The sequence below is a fragment of the Bombus affinis genome, unplaced genomic scaffold, assembly GCF_024516045.1.
Source record: "Bombus affinis isolate iyBomAffi1 unplaced genomic scaffold, iyBomAffi1.2 ctg00000099.1, whole genome shotgun sequence".
Classification (NCBI taxonomy): domain Eukaryota; kingdom Metazoa; phylum Arthropoda; class Insecta; order Hymenoptera; family Apidae; genus Bombus; species Bombus affinis.
This window is the reverse complement of record NW_026108840.1, coordinates 295,635-304,977: the sequence shown is the minus strand read 5'-3', so window position 1 is coordinate 304,977 and position 9,343 is coordinate 295,635. Positions and strand designations below refer to the sequence as shown.

Sequence of the window (9,343 nt, the reverse complement as noted above, 5' to 3'; positions counted from 1 at the left end):
TATAACGTATAACGTTGTATATTGTTACGTTATAACGTATAACGTTATATAGTATTACCATATAACTTATAACGTTATATACTATTAAGTAAAAAGGTATAACGTTATATACTACTACCATATAATGTATAACGATATATACCATTACGCTTAACGTATAACGTTGTATATTGGTACGTTACAACGTATAACGTTGTATATTGTTACGTTATAACGTATAACGTTATGTACTATTACGTAATAACGTATAACGTTGTATATTGTTACGTAATAATGTATATCAATATATAGTATTACCATATAATGTATAGCGATATATTCCATTACGTAATAACGTATAACGTTGTATATTGTTACGTTATAACGTATAACGTTATATACTATTACGTAATAACGTATAACGTTGTATATTGTTACGTAATAACGTATAACGTTGTATATTGTTACGTAATAACGTATAACGTTGTATATTATTACGTAATAGCGTATAACGTTGTATATTTGTACGTTATAACGTATAACGTTGTATATTGTTACGTTATAACGTATAACGTTATATAGTATTACCATATAACGCATAACGTTATATACTATTAAGTAAAAACGTATAACGTTATATACTACTACCAGATAATGTATAACGATATATACCATTACGTAATAACGTATAACGTTGTATATAATTACGTAATAATGTATAACGTAGTATATTGTTACGTAATAACGTATAACGATATACAGTATTACCATGTAGCGTATAATGATATACACCACTGCGTAATAACGTATAACGTTGTGTATCATTACGCTTAACGTATAACGTTGTATATTGGTACGTTATAACGTATAACGTTGTATATTGTTACGTTATGACGTATAACGTTATGTACTATTACGTAATAACGTATATCGTTGTATATTGTTACGTAATAATGTATAACAATATATAGTATTACCATATAATGTATAGCGATATATACCATTACGTAATAACATATAACATTGTATATTGTTACGTAATAACGTATAACGTTGTATATTGTTACGTAATAACGTATAACGTTGTAGATTATTACGTAATAGCGTATAACGTTGTACATTTGTACGTTATAACGTATAACGTTGTATATTGTTACGTTATAACGTATAACGTTATATACTATTACGTAATAACGTATAACGTTGTATATTGGTAAGTAATAATGTATAACGTTATATAGTATTACCATGTAACGTATAACGTTATATACTAGTAAGTAATAACGTATAACGTTATATACTACCACCAGATAATGTATAACGATATATACCATTACGTAGTTACGTATAACGTTGTATATTATTACGTAATAATGTATAACGTAGTATATTGTTACGTAATAACGTATAACGTTGTATATTCTTACGTAATAACGTATCACGTTGTATATTATTATGTAATAGCGTATAACGTTGTATATTTGTACGTTATAACGTATAACGTTGTATATTGTTACGTTATAACGTATAACGTTATATAGTAGTACCATGTAACGTATAACGTTATATACTGATAAGTAATAACGTATAACGTTATATACTATTACGTAATAACGTATAACGTTGTATATTCTTACGTAATAACGTATAACGTTGTATATTATTACGTAATAGCGTATAACGTTGTATATTATTACGTAATAACGTATTCCGTTATATACTATTACCATATAACGTATAACGATATGTACTGTTATGTAATAACTTATGACGTTGTTTATTATTACGTAATAACGTATGACGTTGTATGTTATTACGTAATACGGTATACCGTTGTATATTGGTACGTTATAACGTATAACATTGTATATTGTTACGTTATAACGTATAACGTTATATACTATTACGTAATAACGTATGGCGGTATATAGTATTACCATATAACGTATAACGATATATACCATTACGAAATAAGGTATAACGTTGTGTATTATCACGTAATAACGTATAACGTTGTATATTATTACGTAATAACGTATAACGTTGTATATTGTTACGTAATAACGTATAACGTTGAATATTGTTACGTAATAATGTATAACAATATATAGTATTACCATATAATGTATAGCGATATATACCATTAAGCAATAAGTTATAACGTTGTGTATTATTACGTAATAACGTATAACGTTGTATATTGTTACGTAATAACGTATAACGTTGTATATTCTTACGTAATAGTGTATAACGATGTACATTTGTACGTTATAACGTATAACGTTGTATATTGTTACGTTATAACGTATAACGTTATATACTATTACGTAATAACGTATAACGTTGTATATTGGTACGTAATAACGTATAACGTTGTATATTATTACGTAATAGCGTATAACGTTGTGTATTTGTACGTTATAACGTATAACGTTGTATATCGTTACGTTATAACGTATAACGTTATATAGTATTACCATATAACGCATAACGTTATATACTATTAAGTAAAAACGTATAACGTTATATACTACTACCAGATAATGTATAACGATATATACCATTACGTAATAACGTATAACGTTGTATATAATTACGTAATAATGTATAACGTAGTATATTGTTACGTAATAACGTATAACGATATACAGTATTACCATGTCGCGTATAATGATATACACCAGTGCGTAATAACGTATAACGTTGTGTATCATTACGCTTAACGTATAACGTTGTATATTGGTACGTTATAACGTATAACATTGTATATTGTTACGTTATGACGTATAACGTTATGTACTATTACGTAATAACGTATAACGTTGTATATTGTTACGTAATAATGTATAACAATATATAGTATTACCATATAATGTATAGCGATATATACCATTACGTAATAACATATAACGTTGTATATTGTTACGTTATAACGTTATAACGTTATAGACTATTACGTAATAACGTATAACGATATATACCATTACGTAATAAGGTATAACGTTGTGTATTATTACGTAATAACGTATATCGTGGTATATTATTACGTAATAACGTATAACGTTGTATATTGTTACGTTATAACGTATAACGTTATATACTATTACGTAATAACGTATAACGTTGTATATTGTTACGTATTAATGTATAACAATATATAGTATTACCATATAATGTATAGCGATATATACCATTACGTAATAACGTGTAACGTTGTATATTGTTACGTTATAACGTATAACGTTATATAGTATTTCCATATAACGTATAGCGTTATATACTATTGCGTAATAACGTATAACGTTGTGTATCATTACGCTTAACGTATAACGTTGTATATTGGTACGTTATAACGTATAACGTTGTATATTGTTACGTTATAACGTATAACGTTATATACTATTACGTAATGACGTATAACGTTGTATATTGTTACTTAATAATGTATAACAATATATAGTATTTCCATATAATGTATAGCGATATATACCATTACGTAATAACGTATAACGTTGTATATTGTTACGTTATAACGTATAACGTTATATAGTATTACCATATAACGTGTAACGTTGCATATTACTACGTAATTACGTATAACGTTCTATATTATCACGTAATAGCGTATAACGTTGGATATTATTACGTAATAGCGTATAACGTTGTATATTGGTACGTTATAACGTATAACGTATCGACGTCTTCAGGAAAGAGCACTTAGAAAAGTTAAACGAAAACCCGGCGTTTACAAGGGTACTTAACACGATGTCCAACCTCTCTAATGTTGCTCCGATTGTTTGAGATTTATGATCATGAGCTTGGGCTCGTGGCGACAATTAGTCGCCGAACGTAGCCGCGGTCAAACTGATGAACGTTTTGTTTAACAAAGGCATGAAGTAACTCTATAGCTCTCCTTAAAAGAAATACTTGGGACAGGGCACGACGGTAAACGTTTCAATGGTTTCTGTCCCGTGGCTCGCCACACGCAGACTCTATTCTTCGAGTAAGACGATTACCAGATGTTGACGCGTCCCCACAGTACATGTTCAGCTAGCTCGAGGACCCGCTATAAATCTTAAGATTTATTTAACGAAAGTCCTTCAAACCGACAAACAGTCCTCGTCCCAACTACGAGAAAATAGGAGAAATCTATTTCTCTCACGAACGACGCTTCCTCTTCTCGAACTTTCTCTTAAGGGCGGCTAGCACCCTTCCCTAACCACCAACATGGAAATTGACCAATTAACAGTAACGCCAATTTCCCTCATTTTCCGAACGAAGACTTTTCTCCACGTATCCGATGATCTCGTGCCCTTAGAGCCTACACCCATCATAGTTTTCCTCGACAGCGTCACCGTGATGGAGAGACACTCTTCCGTACGATCTTAACGACGATACAAGTAATTCTCAGGTACGTAGTGCTTGCTCTGTGTGACAACCAGAATATAACTTAGCCTCTCACGAAATATACACGTTCGACATCCCGTTGACCGCGGATTCGTTACCGGACCCGAGACCATTGTCATAGTGCCGCGAGTATCTAAATATTGTGATTAACTACCAACACTGTAATACCTCTAACTTGTGTCAATAAACTCCATCATTGATCCACCGCATCGATGGCCAATACCAACTAAGATTCATCGAAGACTTCTACCCCCAATCCCAACGTTAAGCCGACATATATATGACTTATAATTTGTAGTAATAGATTAAGATTTGAAATTTGTTTTGTTGCAGCGAAATGGTTGTCCAAAAGTTATAAATCTTGGGAGTTCAGAGACTGATCTATATTATGAAAAGAAAAAATATGGGTTTAATAGAAGATAATGACTGATACCAACAATTTTTGACGTGTACAAAATGTTTTTAATGTCGCAAATAAACAACTATATTTATAAAATTGTAATAATTTATATTTTTTATATTAAAAATTTAATTTCAAATTCGCGATCATGCAATCGTTTTGTTACAAAATGTGTGTACGGATTAATGTTTTTGTAAGTTGTAAAGAAATTTAAAATAGAGAAATAAATTGTAATCGTGCATAGAGATGCGTTGTATTCTTCTTTTATATAAATATTATCTTGCATAAAATAATACTGTGTTTTGAAAAAGAATACCAACACTCTTTGTCGATTTCGAAAATCTTTATTTTAATTGCATATTTAATCCATAATTTAATTTATAAAATTAGATTTGTAATAGAATTGCCACTCCACCAAGAATCCATTTACTAGCTCTCTCCTTAGTTCTTAATTTGAACGTCCACACGTAAGTAGGTCTTCGCGATCGTGTTTTATAAACAGGACATTCATACATATTCTTTAAATCTTGTTTGTCCTGTGTAATCGCCCTAATATATATATTATTGGAAATAATGGAAATGGAAACAATTCTTTAAATCGAGAGTCCATGATACATCTTGTTTGATCGTCCCATCGTGCACCTTCCATGTATAATCCTTTTATATATGCACCTTCTCTTCGTGCTGATCTGTAAAGTTTTAGTGAAAAATCTATTATTACTACTCCGAAAAAAATTTATACAAATTGTAACTAAATTTTGTTAATGATATAAAACTAGTGAGTTTATTTAGATAAATGTACTTGAAATAAAATATTAAAAATGTTTAAAAATACAATTAAGATATCATTATTTATTAATACTTTAAAATATTTGTATATACACATGTATTTAATAGTATTATATGATATATAATATAATAATATATATAATAGTACTTTCATACGGCTACAAAGAGTTGATGCTGCAAAAATAAATCGTGGACTCCGCCAAAAAAAAGGTTCATTGAAAAATAACGATATGTATGTACAAATACTTTTTTTCACCATTGTACATGTGCGATAAGTATAGTATACTCGATATTAACATCATACAATAAGGAAAAATAAAAATAAAGAATACGTTTGAAGGAATGGCGGAGTAATGTTTTTAATAATTACGTGATTTCTTCTTTGGTTTTTCTCAGTACTTCACGATATAAACACATTTTGTCCAATGGCCATTCATTTTTGCGTGCGGTTTGTTGCATAATTGCAGTTAGAAATGGTTGAGGATTGTAAAAATCATTTAACCATACCGATGATGGTAATAACATAATGATTCGTTATGTTATTAGAATAGATTAATTGATGAGCAGAATAAGATTGCAATAAAGTTGAATACCAATGTTGTAAGATTGTTTAGATTTTAATGTTAATTGACAGAAACGGGAAATTCTGCGTTTGGTATATAATATTAATGACCCGTCGATATCGTCTGAAAGAAGATTCGTTAACCCTTTGAGTGCTGTGGGCGCATATAGGTGTCTGGCGAAAGCTATCGGTGTGGACTAAGGACATATACATGCGCTTTCTGTAAGTTCCCGGCATGGGCTAAGGACGCATGTATGGGTTTTTCAATTTTTCCGAACACCTACGCAGAAGTAATACTATTACGTTTGTGTGAAATAAATATAAATGCATTCCTTACGGCAGTAAACAAATGCCAATAGTGCCTCGTTATTGTTGAAGTGGTCACCACTTGTAAGAAAACTCTACATCTGGTTTTTTAGTTTTCTCAAGCACTGAATTTTTCACACACAGCTAAATTATTAACTTGTGTTATATTTACTAAATTTAGTTTTCTAGTTTATTGTTTTCTAGTTTATTACCCAAATTCTAGTTAACTGTAAATTTCAATGTTTATAATAAATAATTAAAAATAACTAAAAAATAATGCACTTGAATCATTTAATCTCGTGCAAATGGATTACTATAACTTATTACGATTTGCGCTTTGAATAGTCAATCAACAGAGTTCAGTCTAACGAAAAAGTATTCCGTCCACAGCGATCGTCAGCGCTAGACGCGCGCCGTCCGTACGGACGACATAGGCCGCGAGTAGTCAGCACTCAAAGGGTTAATATCTGGTTTGTCATCTTCTCGAGGGTTCGAAAATAGTTCAAGCAAAAGATTGTTTCTCAAGTTCAGCTAAAGGGCATAACATACAGGATATTAAAGGCGAGTATGCGAATAAAGCTGCTTGGAAATGTTAAATTTTATAATTTCTATTTTTTCTTAATGAAAGGTATTGTAATAGATCGGAGTGATGTTCTCAATTAATATGAATTTACACAAACTCAATCCAACTATTTTGGATTCAATTCAGGCAGATTCATATTCTATTTACTACAAATTATCTACAGATTAATTATCTGAAGATGAAAACACTTTGATTCATATCAGTTCACATCTAAACTTATTTTAGTTGAATAGATTGAAGCAGTCTTTTACAGCTTTTTTCTACAGGAAAGGGATACGAGTTATTAAAATTTCACTTTTTATGGGTAGCAACAATCGTGTGCGTTGAACGAAGCTTTATTCTGTCGCTCATTCAATTTTGCTATGTTTATTTTACCAGTTTGAGTTGAATTCCAAGCATCAAAATTTGCCACGGATTCAATTATCAATTTCATAAACTGAAATATTTCCATATTAATAGAGCATTGTTTTATACAATAATAAAAGTTAGAATAATAGTAAAAAATAAGTAAATGGTTACCTTACAATCAGCAGTCCAATCAAATAATTCATTTATTCGATATAACATATCCGTGAACCAACTGTTTAATCCTAATTTTGAAGGGTAAACTCTTTTTGTCCAAGACGGCGGAACAGCATCCATCATTATATAATTTTGTAGATCTTCCATTTCAGCATTAATAATTAATTCTCCCTATCAAAAAAATATCACTAATTAATTGTCTGGCGTTATATCACAAAGCAGCATTTAAAGTTTGAAAATTCAGAAGATTATGAAACTTTCTTCATCTATTATCGATAAATTTGAGAAGTTATAATTTTTTCTATAAGCAGATACATTCAATATAAACAATTTCGAATTTAATGTCACATTTCAGTAGTTTTAAGTTGATCATGTTCTAATTGATTTAATGATGATGGAAGAAGTACGGCTATATGTTCCAAGAGTTGTAACAGTAATTTGAGTCGCATAGGAGAATGTCGTTTTGCCATTGCACTCATCGTATGATATAATTCTACAATGATTTCTTTCATTACGATATATTTAAAAATATTTTATATAACATACAATTTGGAAATTAGGTTCCAAAAACACATGTGGCGGCACACGAGCACGGAACTTTCCAACGGCTTCGCGACACAAAGCGCTATATCTTCAAAGCGTAAGGCCGACGCGCCTAATGTGTCATCGATATTCCTATGGTTCTTCCGCCGAATGTTTGGAAGAATGCACGCGCGGCAACTGCCGCGGTACATCTAATAAACGCGTGTGTAGTAGGGATATCGAAGGGCAACTAAGAAAAGAATCCGTTTAGTTTCGAACAAAGAGTCACTCTGCCTACAGCCGCGAAGTGCGAAAGGTTCAGTATCATAGCGACGCAAACACAAGCCGAGACACGCGATTATAAACTCTCGATGGTTAATCGTTAAGTGTGAATCGTATGAATTGTTGACTCGTTGATTGTTATAAGTAATAAACTTTTTGTTGAACATCGGAGTATTCCTTCTGCACCTATCACGACATACCACCTCACACATATAAGAAACATTCGGTATTTGCACAAAAGTTGAAACTCAAGTGTTGCAGTTATAGGGAGGTAGAGACTGTTCTAAAAACTGAGATCTTCGATATGCTCAACGTAGAAGAGGATAACGCGAGTTTTCGTTTTCTTTTTCTCTTTTTTTTATTTATTATTTGTATTCACAATTTGTCCAATTTGGACATTTGGTAGAATTTTTTAACAGTTATATTAACATGTAGGTGACTATCCCCAGCGGGGTACCATCCTCGGTTTCGCTAGGTCATATCATTTGTGAGGTCTGCTGGGTGCTTCCTTTTTAGCCTTCTATCCATGTTTATGGTTTTGAACGTTTCCGCTGCTAGCCGGTTTGGCTAAACGCGTTTTTTTCTTATTTATTAGAATATTTACAATCAATTCTCGTTGAGAATTTTCAGTAACTTAATTTGGCGTGATACAATGACATGGATTATAATAGTTTTATATTGTTGGTTCTAGTAGAAACTAAGGATTTAATCTAGGGGGTATTTTCTTTTTAGTCTGCGGATCTGGTCCGTCGTGTCCAGTAGTTGAGTGACTAGTGGGTTGTGATGGTTGTTGACTCTTGTGTTATATCTGCTTCTGGACTTGTGTATTTCATCTATGACTGTAGGTATCTTGAGGTCACGGTGGATTGTTTCGTTGGTAACATACCAGGGTGCATTTAATAGGGATCTTAGCGTTTTCGATTGGAAGCGTTGAAGTATTTCAATGTTGGAATTACTTGCTGTTCCCCATAGTTGGATTCCGTAGGTCCAG

The 9,343-nt window shown here is 31.4% G+C and overlaps 1 long non-coding RNA gene and 1 pseudogene across 1 annotated transcript; one reads left to right on the top strand and one right to left on the bottom strand.

The window, feature by feature from the left end:
• The first annotated feature begins 3,851 nt into the window (after positions 1-3,851).
• LOC126927404 (uncharacterized) lies at positions 3,852-5,031 on the top strand. Its single transcript, XR_007715445.1, has 2 exons — positions 3,852-4,390; positions 4,720-5,031. It is a non-coding gene; the product is annotated as an uncharacterized LOC126927404 (long non-coding RNA).
• An 87-nt stretch (positions 5,032-5,118) lies between these two features.
• LOC126927397 (dynein beta chain, ciliary-like) lies at positions 5,119-7,284 on the bottom strand (annotated as a pseudogene).
• Between the last annotated feature and the right edge of the window lie 2,059 nt (positions 7,285-9,343).